Source organism: Nicotiana tabacum, chromosome 18 (assembly GCF_000715075.1).
Source record: "Nicotiana tabacum cultivar K326 chromosome 18, ASM71507v2, whole genome shotgun sequence".
NCBI lineage: Eukaryota > Viridiplantae > Streptophyta > Magnoliopsida > Solanales > Solanaceae > Nicotiana > Nicotiana tabacum.
Genome location: NC_134097.1, coordinates 32,309,902 through 32,329,499, shown reverse-complemented (window position 1 = coordinate 32,329,499; position 19,598 = coordinate 32,309,902).

The following is a 19,598-nucleotide window of genomic DNA, read 5'->3' as shown; positions in this document are numbered from 1 at the left end:
TCTTTGTAAGGCCTTTATTTGGTCGTTGGTTTGTCTGTGTGTGTTCTGAATGTATTCTGTGATATACATGATCGTCAATTAGATTAGTCGTCAAATAAGTTAATTCATATAGGTTCCCAGTGATTGAACAAAGTTGTCTGAAGTCATTCAGGACTCTGTACGTGTTGTTTATATGAACGACTGATTGTTATGTGTTACGACTAATATAGTCGAGTCGATGTATGTCGTCAATTAGTTTCAGTCATTAATGATAACAACTTGATTCGTGTTGTTTATTTCTGCTGTGATCGTATTTGAATCCCATCAGGAACTGAATTGTATTGCCTAATGGTTTTGTTCAATTTGAATCAAAAAACATCTAGGGGGTAGGTTATAATGGCAGTTCAGACTTTGATTTTAATGTTTGCTTGGCTCAGATTGTGGGCAGCATGCATATGGTCAGCTGTTAGGGAATTAAAATAATTGGACAGCATGTGCTGTCAGATTATATTCCTGCTACCCATACTTTGGCTAAATAAATAAGAGATTAGGACACTTTAACAGCAAAAAATAGAGAGGGGCTGTCAGGGATCTCATGGGAGTTTTGTTATTTAAAATAACTGAGTGGAAAAACAACAGGGAGGGGGAATTTTGAGTTGTCACAGACTGTAAAGTGCTGAATTCAGGCTATAAAAGAGGCAGACCTTCCATTTAGAAAAGGGGGATTCTTTTTTTGGAGCCTAAAAGAGAAGGTTTTCTTAAAAAACTGAAAGAAAGAAACATAAATTCTGAGAATATTGTAACCAAACGCTGTCTGAAAACTACAGAAGAGTTCACATTGGTCAAGTCGTCTTGGCCAAGTTCTGTTGTTTGCCCTGATTGAGCTGCTTGTGATTGTTGAACTGCTGGTGTTGCTGCATTGAATACTCTGTTATTTCTGTTGGTTCATTACTCTAGTTCTGGGATTGTTTGTTTGTTGCTCGACTGCTCGTGAGTTTCATCATTGTTGGCTGGTTGTTGTTGCTGTGTTGTTGCTGTGTATCTGCTGTTGCTGTGTTTGTTGCATACTACCCAGCTGATCATTCCTTTCTTCTTTTGCTTGGCTATACCAGGTACACGATTAGAACATTGTCAAGGTAACTTGAAGGCTAAGCATTAATACAAAAGAGAAGACCTGAAGATATTTTTTTTTTGACTGTTATGTTAAACCTCATGTAATGCATGATAGTTTGCAGTGTTGTTTGGATACTGAAGATAGTTTGCATGCTTAGTAAATATCAATTGTAGGGTAATTAAACGTTAGTTTGTATATGCAGGCTAGTAGATAAAAGTATTCCCTATGCAGTAGGTTGAATCTTAGATTTGGTTTAATTGTGTGGTATATTCTGTAATGTATGCCAAGCATGAAAACTGTACATTATTAGCTAAGCTCTTTCTCTTCTGATAAATTGTCTCATATAACTAGTAAACCACACGTTAAGACAAAAAACACAAAGCTTGCAATCTCAACCTCATGAAGGTCGAGCCCAGGTCAAAACAGACCAAGCAGGCCCGCATCGAACAAACAGTGGCCCAGGTCTGGCCCATCCCGCATGAGCTGGATTTGGGCCCGTAATGTTCAATCAGCTGTCTGTGTGCGTAATGACGTTTACTTATTCTGTAAAAGCATTTTGAATCCTGCTATAAATAAGACTACAAGCATGTAATTAACTAGGACTATTTCTGTTTTCTATTAGTAGAGACAAACGTGACAAGAAACGTAGTTGCTATAGGATATCCTTTTAAAATAAGGACGAGATGAGCCTCGACAAAAATAAAGAAAAACGCACAAATTGCGGGGCCCTCGTTAAATGTATATATTGAAGCATTCAGTCCCCAAGGTGGGTCGTTTAGCAAATCTCACGACCCTCCCGGAATAATAATGCGATAGCCTCTTTAAGCGCGTATTTAATAATTTTACCTTCTTAAATTCGGGTGCACATTTATGTGACCTAAATCCAAATCTTGACGGATTCGAGATGTGTTTCTAATCACGGGTACATTGATTGTGACGTGGTTCGAGATGCGTGTCCATGACGTCGCAAATTCTTTTTATTAAAAAAAATAAGAATGAGACGAGCCTCGACAAACAAAAATGTACAAAGCTGCGGGGCCCTCTAAATGTATGTATATATTAAAGTATTTAGAATTCGGGATGTGCCGTTTAACGAATTTTTACGACCTTCCCCAAAATAACGAGACGCTAGTTGCTTTAGGCGCGCCTTTAATAATTTATTTTCCTTAATTCGGGTGCACATTTATGTGACCCAAATCCAAATCTCAATCGAGTCGAGATATATCGATAACCACTGGTGCATTGATGTAACGTGGTTCGAGATATGTTTTCACGACGTTGCAATTCTTGTAAAATAATAATAACGACAAAAGCGGTTAAAAGTTAAAATTTGCACATAAGTACATATTTGTATAAAATCAGATAATCAAGCCGAATATAACAATTGAGCGACCGTGCTAGAACCACGGAACTCGGGAATGCCTAACACCTTCTCCCGGGTTAACAGAATTCCTTATCCGGATTTCTGGTACTCAGACTGTAATATGGAGTCATTCTTTTCCTCAATTCAGGATTAAAATTGGTGACTTGGGACACCCTAAATCTCTCAAGTGGCGACTCTGAAATAATTAAACCAATCCCGTTTCGATTGTCCTTTAATTGGAAAAACTCCCTTGCACCCTTGCGGGTATGTAAAAAGGAGGTGTGACAGCTCTGGCGACTCTGCTGGGGATCATTTAACCCAGAACCACTGGTTCAGGGTTCAAGAATTCGAGCTTAGAATAATTGTTATATTTGGCTTTATTATCTGATCCTTATTACATGTTTCTGCATAACGTGCTAAATTTTGTCTTTTACCGTTTTGATATTATCTGAACTGTATATAAACTGTGCCGAAACCCCTCTATTCTTACCTCCGGGGAGAAGCTCGCTGGTCGAGACTCCCTATTCTGTTAGTGTCATACCTTGAAATAAGAAAGAGGTCGGACAAGTTACAAAGCCGGACGATCTCGCGGGTCCCCGGTACGTAGCCCCCTCCTCGACTCGAGTTGTCCGCTCGGGTACACAGTCTAGAACAAATACCCAGGTTATAAACCTAGTATAATGAAACTTCATGCTGGATCCCTAGTAGGAACGCTTATTTGCATCATGTTGCATTTGACTTAGGGGACTCAACACAGGGGTTGGGTCCGTCTAGGACAGACAACCTGAAATGAAAAGACCATCCTGCTGCATCCTACTTGTTTGCGCATTTATTTGCTTCAGTTCCGCATGCTGACCGGTTTCTAAAAAAAAAAATTGTAGCAAAAAGGGTCAAAAAATATTCTCTTTAATTACTTTCAAAAAGGGGTATTTATTTTTTTTTAAAGAAAAAAAAATGGAAAATTCGTAATTCAAAAAATAAATGTTGTTTCTTTTAATGTACCTTTTCTATATTTTCAAAAAATATATATATATTTTCTTTAGTCTTTATCTCTTTTCAAAAAGAAAAATATATTCTTGCTTTCTGGGTTTAATTGATTTTTTTATTCATGATGTACCGAACTACGCCGGTTTGATTCTCACCGGATGTGAGATACGTAGGCAACCCTCGTCGGGTTCAACCCCATTTTTGCTAAAATAGCCAAAATCAATAAATAAATAAAAAATGTGTCAAATTTTAAAGAGTCATAAATAAGTCAGGTGATGCTGTTTTGTCATAAAAAGCCGAATGTTCCCGAAAGGGACGCCGGAAGGCTGACTTTGCATAAAACAGCCACCTTTGGGTCTTGTTTAGTATTTTTGTCCAGTTGACCCACACGGCCCTTAAAATCTTCGTCCCCGAAGTACTTAAAGGCCGTGTTCAAAACTTGATCCCCTTTGTAAAATATTATTGAGTCAAGTCATTTTGTTAAAACCACCTTAATAAATGTGCAGGATGAGCACGATGCAAAATGAACATTTTTTAATAATGACCAAAATCTCTGTCAAGTTACGGCTATGGTGGAATGATCTAGGTGTTGAAGGACAAAATGAGGTCAAGAAATATTTGAAAGGTCTCGTGGGTTTGTTGGAAAATCCAACCCCGGGGAGATATCATAAGAGCTTTGGTTACCTACTGGGACCCGACGCACAATGTTTTCCATTTCTCTGATTTTGAACTCACCCCGACTTTGGAAGAAATGGTTGGGTACATCGGAATTGCTGAACTTCCGTTATAGCAAAAATACTTGGTCGCCCCAAGAGCTGTCACGGTATCGGTTCTTCGATTCACTGAAGATACCCAGAACGGTCCACAACCCGGATCTGGCTGCCGTTTTTTGCACTCCATGCTTCATATATGACAGATACGGTCAGGAAGAGGGATTCAATAATCCAATCAACAAACTGTGCAGCAAAGGTATTCGTCAGAAGTGGGACAAACACAGACGGGTAGCCTTCATGATGATGTTCCTGGGCCTTCTGGTATTTCCAAGGAAAGACGGAAACATTGATTTGAAGATATCCGGGGTCATCAGCACCTTACTCACGCAAAATGACAGTACTCTCGTACCTATGGTGGTATCTGACATCTTCCGAGCCCTCACAGCTTGTAAAGCTGGGGGAAAATTTTTCGAAGGTTGTAACTTGCTCCTACCAATGTGGATGACCGAGCACCTCTGCCATCGTTCCGAGATTTTGAGCCATGGTTCCCCGGAAAAGACTTGCATAGAAAAATTTTACACGAGAACCAAAGAGATCAGTTTGCCCAAAGGAGTCCTGGCATGGACCCACTTCTTTCAAGCTCTTACTGCCAGCCAAATACAATGGATGCTGGGATGGTTGCCTGTTGATGAGGTCATATATATGCCGGCAGCTAAAACTCATTTCTTACTGATGGGGCTTAAGAGCATTCAACCTTACGCGCCCTGCCGAGTTTTGAGACAGTTTCCAGAAGCGAAAATTCGCCAAATCTGGAGTGAGTGTCAATATTTGAAATCAGATACTTGCGTACGGGATCGATCCAAAGGTGAGACGGCACCAGGTTACCTTGCATGGTATAGAAGGGAACTTGAGCATGAAAGGCCGGCTAAGAGACCCCACATCCTGAATTTCGACGAATCGTCGCGAAAGCAGTGGGATTGGTTAGCGAAAGAAAGAGGATATTGCGCCGAAATCAGCAGGTTGAAGCAACAACTGGAAAGCTTAAAATATGAGCACAACGTGCAAGTTGCTACCGATCTGGGAGAGCAGAACAGGTTAATTCAGGAAAACGAAATGCTCAGAGCACAGATCAAACAGATAAGGATGGACGCGGATAAACAGCCAAGGCGTCGATCAGATGAGCAGTTGATAAAAAGGCTAAAAGTCAAAGTCAGGGAATGGAAAGAGGATTTAGAGAAATCTAAAAACGTCATAACAGAGCTCAGGGCACAGTGGGATACAAGAGCAGATAAGCATCGCCGATACTTGAATCAATTGGAAGGCGACCACGAGAAAACTGTTGCTAAAATGAAGAGAGAGATGGCTACACTTGAGATTAGAGCAGCTAATCAGGCCAAGGATTTCCAAATTGAGAGCAGATACTGGTACGACTTGTTGGCCCAGATGAAGTTAGAAGTAAGGCAACTGAAGCATCAGCATGTACAGGATGCTCATGCATTCAAGATATGTAGCGATCAGATAAAATGCCTGCTCATGGAGAAGAAGCAAACCAGAGATAGGATCAAGGCCATTGCCCATGCCATCACCAGACGATGTTTATGATGTGAGAACATGACCAGCGTTACCGTCCTCTCGGCAGTGATGGGTTATGTCAAGCAGACTATGCATGAGCTAGAGCAACTTGAGAGGGATCTCGCACCTAGGACCGCGGCAAGGCCGAACGATGCCCCGCGGACACCAATTTTCAAAACCATAATGTACTCATAAGTCAAGTCTGTATCTTAGCACCTTCTGCCTTTTTTTTTATCAGGGTGATTTTTGGTCTATTTTTTGAGTCTAGGCTTATTTTCAAAGTTTGCTCTTTCTTTTGCAAAATGTAGTTTGTAATAGACCATTTCAACAATAAAAGGTTGTTTGCTTTTACGCTCATTTGTGTTTTGAACTACGTAATGATCTGATTCACGCGGCATCGTGATACGTAGGCAATCCTCATCGGATCCGGTCGCATTTTTACCACAAAATAAAAACATAGCCAGAAGCCTAAAAAGAAAGCCGGGATGACGCATGTTGTTCGAAGCAAAGCATGTAGAAACGGTTAAATGGCTAGGAGAATTGCATCCTCTATGTGATATGATCAAATCTGTTAAGCTTTAACGCTAACAAAGTTTGTTGTTGTCTGTTCCAGACAAGTTAGTTGTTAAAGAACTCTGGCAACACACTCCTATCAAACTAGATCCAAAGGACCGATAGCAACAAGCATGACTACCTCAGAGAATAGCAATGAGGAAGAGAGGCCGATGAGCCAGTTGTTAAAAGAAGCGATGGAAAAGATTGAAAGGATGGGACTAGAGATGAACGAAATATAGCTAGCCATAGCCAAAACACAAAAGAGCCCTGAAACACTGGGACACACGCCGGAATACCCTCACTCCGGCCCATCCACAAGCCTCCCAAATCCCCGTTATCATCAAGAAAGAAGCCCTCATGATTCCCAAGCTCCACCACCCCATCAATCTCTCCCAACACCCAATATTCCCATCTTTGTGGGACCCACATCAGCCCCCTTGCAAAGAACGAACAGTGGGCCATTGTTTCAGGCTCATGATACACAATACTATCCCCCCGAGCCTACGTTTCATGCCCCCGAACCACAGGCTTACAATCCACGTTTGGAAGTGCCGGCAGAGATTCAAAAGCCGGTTAAGGCCCCTGAACAGGATGAAGTATTGAGAAAGTTCAAAAGCCTGGAGCAGTCCTTCAGGAACCTGCACGGTTTGGGCAACCAGGTCAGCGTAGCATACAAAGATCTGTGCCCTTTCCCAGACGTCCAACTCCCGGCTGGGTTCAAGATGCCTAAGTTTGATTTATATGAAGGGCACGGTGATCCCATGGCACATTTGCGGGGATTCTGTAGCAAAATGAGAGGGGCAGGCGGCAAGGATGAGCTGCTGATAGCTTATTTCGGCCAAAGTCTGAGCGGATCTGCACTAGAATGGTATACCAGGCAGGATTCCAGTAGGTGGTATACTTGGGATGATCTGGCGCAGGCTTTTGCAGGTCATTTCCAGTACAATCTCGAGATAGTCCCTGACCGTCTCACATTATTAAGAACTGGGAAGAAACCCGGGGAAAGTTTTCGCGAGTTCGGGTTCCGCTGGAGAGAACAAGCAGCTAGAGTCGATCCTCCCATGAGAGAGGGAAAGATGGTGTACTATTTCTTACAAACATTGGATCCAACCTACTTTGGCCACTTGGTGACAACGGTTGGAAAATCCTTCAACGAGGTGGTCAAAATAGGGGTCATGATAGAAGAGGGTCTGAGGTCTGACAAAATCTTGAACTATTCGGCACTCAAGGCTACAACCCAGGCTATTCAAAGTGGCACGGGAGGTGCGCTGAGAAGAAAGAAAGAAGAGGTTGCCACGATCGAGGCAGGCAATTGGTCCAGGGCTGGCAGGCCACACTACAACCAACCCAGACCTCACAGGTCAAACTACCCATACAACCCACCACAAAATTTCTATCCACCTCAAGAACCACATTGTTCCGTACACCAGGCCCAGGCATATACTCCGCCTCCGGTTCGCCCGCAATGGCGCGCGCCGACTCCCCAGAACATATATGCACCACCACAAAACACCTATCCTCCACCGAGGGCATATAGAAACCCCTCAGGGGCAGGCTTTCGGGGAAATCCAGATGTTAGGAATGACAGGTTGCGGAAACAAAGAACTTTCACGGAGTTGGGAGAAACCTACACTGCTTTGTTCCACAAGCTGAGGCAATTGGGTTTGGTTAGTCCTGTCCAGACTTGAGAACCAAATCGCCCACCTCAGAATTTGGATCGATCAATAAGTTGTGAATACTGCTCAGGGATGCTCGGGCATGACACCGAGAAGTGTTGGAAGTTAAGGCATGCCATACAGGATCTTATTGACACCAATAAGATCGGGTCCAGACACCGGAGGCTCCTAACATCAACCAAAACCCACTGCCAGCGCACCACGAGACTCACATGATTGAGTTGGTGTATGAAGGAGGAGAGTTGAGAAAACCCTCACAAACAGTGATGATGATCCAGGCCGCCCCGAAAGAAGTCTCAACCAGTGGAAAAACAAAGGTACAGTCGCAGGGAGAAGGCGTCAAGCCAGTAGTGATATTGAGAAGGAGCCCGTCCGCCATGACAAGCAAACCCAAGCAAAACAAGTTGGTAAGATCGGGGATTCCGCCCGCACCTGCAGTTGTGTTGAAGGGGGCATATAGAGAATTGGTCACCATAAAGCCTGTAGTCCAGCTGCCGATGATTGATAGCAAGGCTGTCCCTTGGAAATATGAAAAGGCGGTGGTGATGTACAAAGGAAAACAGGTGGAAGAAGTTAGTTGTGAAGCGCAAGGGCTGACTCGATCAGGTCGATGTTTTGCTCCGATGGAGCTAAGAAGAACCAACCCAGTTGCAACCAAGAAACCTGTGTCCGAAGAAGAGGCTGAGGAGTTCCTGAGGAAGATGAAAGTGCAGGACTACTCCGTGGTCGAACAGCTGAGGAAAACACCGGCCCAGATCTCACTGCTATCATTGCTGATTCATTCTGAGGAGCATCGGCGGGCCCTAATGAAGATATTAAACGAAGCTCATGTACCCAACGAGATTTCTGTAAACCACCTAGAAACCATTGCCAACAAGATTTTCGAGGTGAACAGGGTAACATTCTCCGATGATGATCTGTCGGTGGAAGGTACGGAGCATAATAAAGCTCTATACCTAGCTGTAAAATGTGAAGACTCGGTGGTAACTCGAGTATTGATAGATAACAGCTCAAGTGCCAATATTTGTCCACTATCTACCCTGAACCAGTTAAAGATCGACCACGGAAGAATCCACAAGAACAACATCTGTGTCCGAGGGTTCGACGGAAATGGAACAGCCACCGTGGGGGATGTTGTACTTGAATTGACCATCGGTCCAGTCCTGTTTACCATGGAGTTCCAGGTGTTAGATGCCACAGTGTCTTATAACCTGCTGTTAGGACGACCATGGATTCATGCAGCCAAAGCAGTGCCCTCCACCCTACATCAGATGGTGAAGTTCGAGTGGGAAAGACAAGAGGTCGTGTTACACGGTGAGGACGCATCGTGCACCATGGGCGGAGCCATTGTACCTTTCATAGAGACCGATGATGACAAAGGTCCTTGGGTCTACCAGATTTTCGATACAGGGTCGGCCAACAAAATTTCTGAAGGAGAAATCATCCCGCACCCTAGGATAGCTGCCGCAACAGTCATGATGGTCTCAGAAATGCTGGGTAATGGATTTGTGCCAGGAAAAGGCCAGGGAGTCGAGCTTCAAGGGATTGTCCAACCTGTCTCCCTTCCTAAAAATCTGGAAACTTTCGGATTGGGGTTCAAACCAACCGCAGTAGATAGGAAGCAAGCACGAAGAATGAAGAAGAGGGTTTGGTTTCTGCCTAAACCAGTGCCACGTCTCTCAAGGTCCTTTATCAGAGCCAGTGCCAAGGGGTCGCCAGTTCCGAAGATCCTAGGACCATTGATCGGTATAAATGAGGACCTGAATTAGAGTTTTGAGAGGCTATTCGCGGATGTCAGTATGGTAGAAGCTGGAGAAGGTTCCAGCAGAACAGAGATACAGTTTGTGGGGCCTGAGGCCAAGACCAACAATTGGACAGTTACTCCTCTTCCTGTCCGAGGGGAGTCTTGGTAGTAGGCTTTGATTTATGTTTTGTGTGTTTTGTTTTGTTCGGATTATTCCAGAGTGTAATCCAAATTTTACGTTTGTATTGTAAAAGTGTGAACCCTTTTATCCCGCAAGTTTAATAAAGTTCTCTCTTTTTGTCCCATTTTAATTTTTGTTTTGTTCTTTTTCTTTCTGAACAGTTCTCTTTTTACTGGTTCTAATGACATGGCATGCACAACGGATCTTCGACCTAGTCTAATAAATCAATATGAATCCGACTCAATGATGCAAGAGGTCATTTGTGACGATGAATCTGAATGTAACGAAGGTGAAGCCTTCGAAGAGATAAACCGAGAACTGTGCCAATTTGAGGAAAAACCCAAACCCAACCTAAATGACACTGAGGCTGTGAATCTAGGAGACGCTGATAACGTCCAAGAAACCAAAATCAGCATCCACATTGAGCCGAATGTCAGGGAAGAATTGGTCAAAACCCTCATGGAATTCAAAGATGTTTTTGCATGGTCATATGATGATATGCCTGGATTAAGCACCAATTTAGTGGTTCACAAATTGCCCACTGACCCGGCATACCCTCCGGTCAAGCAAAAACTAAGGAAGTTTAAAACAGAAATGAGTGTAAAGATCAAAGAAGAAGTGATTAAGCAGTTGCAAGCAAAGGTCATTCGGGTCACTCGATACCCCGAGTGGTTGGCCAATGTGGTACCAGTCCCAAAGAAGGATGGAAAAATCAGGGTGTGCGTCGACTACCGCAACCTCAACAAAGCAAGTCCCAAGGACAATTTTCCGTTACCCAACATTCATATCCTGATCAATAATTGCGCTGGGTGCGAGATCGGATCCTTTGTGGATTGCTATGTGGGTTATCATCAGATCCTAATGGACGAGGAGGATGCGGAAAAGACAGCATTTATTATGCCATGGGGAACTTACTGCTATCGGGTAATGCCGTTCGGATTAAAGAACGCCGGGGCAACGTACATGCGAGCAATGACTGCTGCGTTTCATGACATGATACACAAAGAAATCGAGGTGTACGTCGATGATGTGATCATAAAATCTTGGCATCAGGAGGACCATGTAGCAGACCTAAGGAGATTTTTCCAAAGACTCCGAAGGTATGATATCAAGCTCAACCCGGCCAAATGCGCGTTCGGGGTTCCATCAGGAAAGCTGCTAGGGTTCATCGTCAGTCGACGAGGGATTGAGTTAGACCCCTCCAAAATTAAATCCATCCGAGATTTTCCACCGCCAAGGAACAAAACAGAGGTAATGAGTTTGCTGGGTAGACTCAATTACATCATCAGGTTCATCGCCCAACTCACAACAACTTGTGAGCCCATATTTCGGCTGCTGAGAAAGGATGCTGCGGTAGGTTGGATGACAGGGTGTCAGGAGGCCTTCGACCAAATCAAAGGGTATCTGTCTAATCCACCCGTATTGGTCCCGCCTAAGCCTGGGAAGCCCTTAATTCTTTACCTGACGGTCCTGGAAAATTCATTTGGTTGTGTACTGGGGCAACATGATGACATAGGAAGGAAGGAGCAGGCCATCTACTATCTTAGCAAGAAATTCACAGTACATGAGGTCAAGTACACTCAACTCGAGAAAACATGTTGCGCCCTAACTTGGGTAGCTCAGAAGTTGAAGCACTACCTGTCTTCGTATACTACTTATCTCATATCCCGTTTGGACCCATTGAAATATATCTTTCAGAAACCTATGCCCACGGGAAGGTTGGCAAAATGGCAAATTCTGCTCACAGAGTTTGATATCGTCTATGTGACGAGGACAGCCATGAAAGCCCAGGCGCTGGCCGATCATTTGGCAGAGAATCCTGTTGATGAAAAATACGAGCCTTTAAGAACGTATTTCCCCAACGAAGAGGTAATGCATACAAATGAGCCGGAGTTACCCGAGGAACCGGGTTGGAAACTTTTCTTCGATGGAGCCGCAAACGCGAAAGGGGTTGGAATAGGAGCAGTACTCATTTCTGAAACAGGACGCCATTATCCTGTTACGGCTCAACTACCCTTCTATTGCACCAATAATATGGCCGAGTATGAAGCTTGCATTTTGGGTCTACGATTGGCTGCGGACATGGATGTCCAGGACGTCTTGGTCTTGGGAGACTCGGACCTCTTGGGACATCAAATTCAGGGTGAATGGGAAACGCGAGATCTAAAGCTCATACCATATCGACAATGCTTGCATGATCTGAGCAAGCGATTTCAATCGGTGAAGTTCAAACATATCCCGAGAGTTCACAATGAGGTGGCAGATGCCTTGGCCACTTTAGCATCGATGTTGCACCACCCTGACAAAATGCATGTTGATCCTCTGCACATCCAGGTCCGTGATCAACACGCTTATTGTAACGTCGTAGAAGAGGAACCAGATGGCGAACCCTGGTTTCATGATATCAAGTAATACCTCAGAATGGGGACATATCCAGAACAGGCCACTGGAGACCAAAAAAGAGCCCTTCGGCGTTTGTCTAATGGTTTCTTCCTCAGCGGAGGAGTGTTGTACAAAAGAACCTCGAATTTGGGATTGTTGAGATGCATAGATGCCGGTCAAGCCACGACAATTATGGAAGAGGTACATGCTGGAGTTTGTGGGCCACACATGAGCGGATATGTATTGGCAAGGAAGATCCTCCGAACAGGGTGTTATTGGCTCACCATGGAACACGACTGTATCACTTTCGTGAGGAAATGCCATCAGTGCCAGATACATGGAGATCTGATTCATTCTCCGCCAACAGAGTTACATACGATGTCAGCACCCTGGCCGTTTGTGGCATGGGGCATGGATGTCATTGGACCTATTGAGCCGGCAGCATCCAACGGTCATAGGTTCATTCTAGTGACCATTAATTACTTCACCAAATGGGTTGAGGCCAAAACCTTCAAGTCGGTAACCAAAAAGGCAGTGGTGGACTTTGTTCACTCCCATATCATCTGCAGATTCGGAATCCCAAAAGTGATCATAACGGATAACGGTGCGAATCTTAATAGCAGCCTGATGAGAGAAGTATGCCAACAATTCAAGATTACACACCGCAATTCCACCCCATATCGTCCCAAGGCGAATGGAGCGGTCGAAGCAGCCAATAAGAACATCAAGAAGATACTGCGAAAGATGGTGGAAGGATCCAGACAATGGCACGAGAGATTACCCTTTGCTTTGCTGGGTTACCGCACTACCATCCGGACTTCCATAGGTACAACTCCTTATTTGTTGGTGTACAGAACTGAAGCCGTAATACCAGCGGAGGTCGAAATTCCATCCCTCCGGATTGTCGCTGAAGCCGGGATTGATGATGATGAATGGGTCAAAGCTCGATTGGAACAGTTGAGCTTGATAGACGAGAAAAGATTGGCAGCAGTGTGCCATGGTCAGCTATACCAGAAGAGAATGGCGAGAACATATAATAAGAAGGTGCGCCCCAGGAAGTTTGAAGTAGGGCAGCAGGTATTGAAGAAGATCCTCCCACATCAGGTCGAGGCAAAAGGCAAATTCGCCCCAAATTGGCAAGGGCCTTATATCGTGACCAGAGTATTGTCCAATGGTGCTTTGTGTTTGACAGATATCGAGGGGAGATGTGTCGACATGGCTATCAATTCTGATGCAGTCAAGAGATATTATGCGTAATTTCTTTAATTATGGCAATTATTGGTTCGTTTGTTTGTATTTGGCATTTATTGGATAATGAGATGACGGAGGCAATTCTTTCTTCTATCCAAACACTTTTAACCCTTGCTTCCCCTTTTGAGCCTTAAGTTATTCTTTCATACCCCTCTTTTGGAATCATTAATGGAAAAGACATGAAAAGAAAAAAAAAGAAAAGAAAAGAAAAAGAAAAAAAATCTTTAAAGGAAAATGAAAAGAAGGAGAAAGAAAAGAAAAAGAAGATAAAAATCATAAGAAATACAAAACTGTGGGAACTACGTTTGACCTGATTCCTCGAAGAGGATACGTAGGCGCCTCACGGCTCGGTCATAATGTGCATCATAGTGTATATAGGATGCATAATATACATAGTGTGCATCATAGTGTATATAGGATGCATAATATACATAGTGTGCATAATAGGCACAATGTGCGTAACGCACGTAGCTCAACATAAGTATAAAAAATAAAATTCCCCAAGCAAGAAAACTGGGGCAGAGGTTATGTTTTAAGTTCCAACAAAGGTTTGATTCCAAAAGTTGTAGCAGATCACCCATCAAATTATTTAATTTTTGATAGCCTCTCTTTAGCCTCACATCAAAACCAACATCGACGTCCAAAAGACCTCCCGATCAATATCCAAGAGATACCAAGTCAGGCAAATAAAGCCGAGAATAATACACCGATCCCCAGCAAAGAAGAGGATCATAAGACTGGGAATGAATCGATGGTCAAAGAAATCTCCAGAAGAGAGGGTCGTATCGACAACACCCCGATTCCTCGATGAAGAAATAAAATGAGAGAGTCTTATCAGTGAAAACCTTCACAGGCACCAAAGGGCGACGTAAGATGAGAGATATAAAATGAGAGAGTCTTATTGGTGAAAACCTTCACAGGCACCATAAGACGCCGGGAGATGAGAGAAAAGAGAGAGTCTCATTAGTGAAAACCCCTCGAAGGGCACTATGAGGCGACAAGACAGATCGACAAAAGGGTCCACGTTCTCAAAGAAATGGACACTCATTTATCCCCCCCAGCAAGTCAGACCATCGGGAAAATCGATTGATACAACTAGACTGGGTCGGGAATCTGTGGTGCACGTCATGATCACGGGGACCAGTCATGTCCTCTAGATAAGTTCTGCTGAATTTCTTCTCCCACCAAATATTGGTTCAGAAAGATTTTCTCCTTTTTCTATCTTTTATTTCTCTTCCTAAAATTTGTCTTGAAAAGGATTTTTCAAAGCTTACTACCAGAGACCGGAGGGGGATTCATCAAATGCCGGATAACCCCAACAATCCTAAAGGCTGGCCCCAGGCAATGCAATGTTGTGCCCTGCGGTTTTGGAGGAAGTAAACTCCTAAAGGGAGTGGTTTCGGGAGTAAAAGCAGACTCCCACAGCATGTACTTTAAAGAGAGAGAAGAAAAGGGGGATAAATTGAAAACCGTCCCCCAGCAGGCCGGAAACCCTCAGCAAGCAATTCTGTCCACGAACCAATTATGGGGGCATAGAGCAAAAAAGGGGAGGAGAGAAAAATCATCCGTCGGAACGGCACCTCCTCCCACCACGATTAAAACTAACTAAATCCTTTTGTCTGCTGCAGGAAAACAAAGGATTGATGATGGCAGCAAGACGCAACGCCAGGGAAATCACCAAAAAACCGGGGCAGAAAATTTTCTGCCGATTGTCGAAAATTTTCTCGGAAGAACGGGGAAACAATTTCAATACTTTTAAGTTCTAGGTCGCTCACCAGTAAAATGCGGGAATACTTTTAAGTTCTAGGTCGCCCACCAGTAAAATGCGGGAATACTTTTAAGTTCTAGGTCGCCCACCAGTAAAATGCGGGAATACATTTAAGTTCTAGGTCGCCCACCAGTAAAATGCGGGAATACATTTAAGTTCTAGGTCGCCCACCAGTAAAATGCGGGAATACATTTAAGTTCTAGGTCGCCCACCAGTAAAATGCGGGAATACTTTTAAGTTCTAGGTCGCCCACCAGTAAAATGCGGGAATACTTTTATGTTCTAGGTCGCCCACCAGTAAAATGCGGGAATACATTTAAGTTCTAGGTCGCCCACCAGTAAAATGCGGGAATACATTTAAGTTCTAGGTCGCCCACCAGTAAAATGCGGGAATACTTTTAAGTTCTAGGTCGCCCACCAGTAAAATGCGGGAATACATTTAAGTTCTAGGTCGCCCACCAGTAAAATGCGGGAATACATTTAAGTTCTAGGTCGCCCACCAGTAAAATGCGGGAATACATTTAAGTTCTAGGTCGCCCACCAGTAAAATGCGGGAATACTTTTAAGTTCTAGGTCGTCCACCAGTAAAATGCGGGAATACTTTTAAGTTCTAGGTCGCCCACCAGTAAAATGAGGGAATACTTTTAAGTTCTAGGTCACCCACCAGTAAAATGCGGGAATACTTTTAAAGTTCTAGGTCGCCCACCAGTAAAATGCGGGAATACATTTAAGTTCTAGGTCGCCCACCAGTAAAATGCGGGAATACATTTACGTTCTAGGTCGCCCACCAGTAAAATGCGGGAATACTTTTCAGCTCTAGATTTTGGAATCAGTAATCCCACCTGAAGGCGGAAGTTTACAACAGAGATCCCCAAGCAGGAAACAATAAAATCCCCAGCACCAAGAAGCAGAAGGCTGCAAAGGCAAGCGCGCGATTCAAAAGGAAGAAGGAACACGTCTCGAAAGAAGCAGTTTGGGAACGTTACAGCATGACCCAACATAACAATTTTGATGAAGAAAGCCATAACCACTGAAGAAACCACTGAAAGGCTTAAAGAAGAGGGCCATGTTCCCTGCAGATCAAGCAAAGTGATGAAAACTGGCATTCGGAAAAGGCGAAGGACCAGTATCATCCCCCAAGTTCACAAAATAAAGGCATCGGAGGAAAGCGCTAGTCGACAAGAAAGCAAGGCAACAAGAACAAGTTGAAGATAGATGAGATCTCATGATCCATAGTCTAGCTTAGTTTCTTGTTTTTCCTTTCAGAACAATGTAACAAGGAGATCGGTGAGCGGTAGCATCCTGCAGCAGCATGCAACAGCGCACAACAGCAGCGAGCACTACAGTCACACGGTAGTCCCAGCTACCAAAATTTCCCGAACTACATTGACCTGATTCCTGTTCAGCCCAGGATATGTAGGAAACCTCTGAAGCAAAGGTTCGGTCAAGTCTTTTTCAAAAAATGCTTCACACGGAGTACTCGGACGAGCAAAAATCGCCCGCTTTATCTTTGTGCGAAAACCCTTCGTGTCTTCGGGCAAAGAGGGGCAGCTATAAGCACGTGATTTTTGCTTCACGGACAATCGCTCCAAAAGAAAACAAAAATAGTGACAAATGACTCCGCTGTACAATTTTTCGATTTTTCGTGGCATGTGCTGTTAGTCATTTGTAGTTCGGTCCATGTTGCATTTGATCTTATCAATCAAAATAGAACTTATGTCTGTCATGGTAATCAAACCGTAACTCGGTCGTTGAAAGAAAATTCAAAAAATATATATATATGCATCGTTCGTTCTAGGTTGTGATTTAACTGACATAAACATTTTAATTTGGTGTGATAATTGTGTTGAAGTGTTACATTGTTGTTTGTTTTAATTTTATTTGTTTTATTATTTATTTTGTTGTTTCATTTTTGTTTTAAAATAAGAGAACAAAGAAAAGAGTGATTTGGGCCCAAGAAATGAAACAAAAAATAGGCCCAAAACCGGCACACAAGGACCCAGTCCAAGTCAGGCCTGCCCAAACACTGATTCAAACGACGCCGTATCAGCGTCCTTATCATGACCGTTGATCTGACTCAAACAAACGGTCCTAATCAGGTTGATCACTTCACTTCAATGACGTCGTTTCAGGCAAATTAATCTAAGCCGTCCAACCCCTTGATCCAACGGACCAAGGCCTTTCCCCCTAAACCCGTCAAACTTTGACCCGATCCAGCCTTACCCGGTCTCACCCACTATCAAACCCAAAACGACACCGTCTTCCCTAAGTGAATAGATCCTGGCCATAGATCTCATTTGATCCAACGGCCAGGATCTAAACCCCTAGATCGTATATAAGCTTTCTATCGTACCCCACGCCCCCTATTCGAACCCCCCCCTCCACTCATCGTCTTCACCAAACACTGAAACCCCCCCCAAACCCTAGCAGCCGCCCTAGTTTCCCTTTCACCAGAACCCGGCGGTATGAACGCCGGTGACCAGCTCCTGAACACCCTAGGACCACCTCACTGTCATGAACATGGATCTGCTATCCATTTGCCTCGAATCACCTTCCTTCATCTCGAATCTTCATTTGAAGATTCGAGTCGAACTCTGACCTATACCAAACCTCACCATCTTCATACCAGACACTCCCCTGACCCCCCTCGTGACCAAACCAGGCTTGGTTTGGTCCGAATCTACCCACAACTTCTAAAAAACCAGATCTGAAGATCCAGACCCTAGAACACATGAACCTGGGGAATCCGGCTAGTCTTAACGGGGGTTTGAGGTCTAATAAACCTTAATCAAGGTGTTCTCGTGTGAGAACACCGTGATTAAAGTTTGTTCGGCCTCAAATGGTCAAAGTTGAGTCAGACTTGGGTCAATTTTGTTTGGGCATTTTTCGGTAAGTTTTCTTTTTCCTTTCTGTTTTATTCGAGTGGTAATTAAGTTGTTAGCATGTTTTTTTTATGATTGCTTATTATTTCTGATATTTTTCTTAATTCCTTACATCTTTGTAAGGCCTTTATTTGGTCGTTGGTTTGTCTGTGTGTGTTCTGAATGTATTCTGTGATATACATGATCGTTAATTAGATTAGTCGTCAAATAAGTTAATTCATATAGGTTCCCAGTGATTGAACAAAGTTGTCTGAAGTCATTCGGGACTCTGTTCGTGTTGTTTATATGAACGACTGATTGTTATGTGTTACGACTAATATAGTCGAGTCGATGTATGTCGTCAATTAGTTTCAGTCATTAATGATAACAACTTGATTCGTGTTGTTTATTTCTGCTGTGATCGTATTTGAATCCCATCAGGAACTGAATTGTATTGCCTAATGGTTTTGTTCAATTTGAATCAAAAAACATCTAGGGGGTAGGTTATAATGGCAGTTCAGACTTTGATTTTAATGTTTGCTTGGCTCAGATTGTGGGCAGCATGTGTATGGTTAGCTTTAAGGAATTAAAATAATTGGACAGCATGTGCTGTCAGATTATATTCCTGCTGCCCATACTTTGGCTAAATAAATAAGAGATTAGGACACTTTAACAACAAAAAATAGAGAGGGGCTGTCAGGGATCTCATGGGAGTTTTGTTATTTAAAATAACTGAGTGGAAAAACAACAGGGAGGGGGAATTTTGAGTTGTCACAGACTGTAAAGTGCTGAATTCAGGCTATAAAAGAGGCAGACCTTCCATTTAGAAAAGGGGGATTCTTTTTTTGGAGCCTAAAAGAGAAGGTTTTCTTAAAAAACTGAAAGAAAGAAACATAAATTCTGAGAATATTGTAACCAAACGCTGTCTGAAAACTACAGAAGAGTTCACATTGGTCAAGTTGTCTTGGCCAAGTTCTGTTGTTTGCCCTGATTGAGCTGCTTGTGATTGTTGAACTGCTGGTGTTGCTGCATTGAATACTCTGTTATTTCTGTTGGTTCATTACTCTGGTTCTGGGATTGTTTGTTTGTTGCTCGACTGCTCGTGAGTTTCATCATTGTTGGCTGGTTGTTGTTGCTGTGTTGTTGCTGTGTATCTGCTGTTGCTGTGCTTGTTTCATACTACCCAGCTGATCATTCCTTTCTTCTTTTGCTTGGCTATACCAGGTACAAGATTAGAACATTGTCAAGGTAACTTGAAGGCTAAGCATTAATACAAAAGAGAAGATCTGAAGATTTTTTTTTTTGACTGTTATGTTAAACCTCATGTAATGCATGATAGTTTGCAGTGTTGTTTGGATACTGAAGATAGTTTGCATGCTTAGTAAATATCAATTGTAGGGTAATTAAACGTTAGTTTGTATATGCAGGCTAGTAGATAAAAGTATTCCCAATG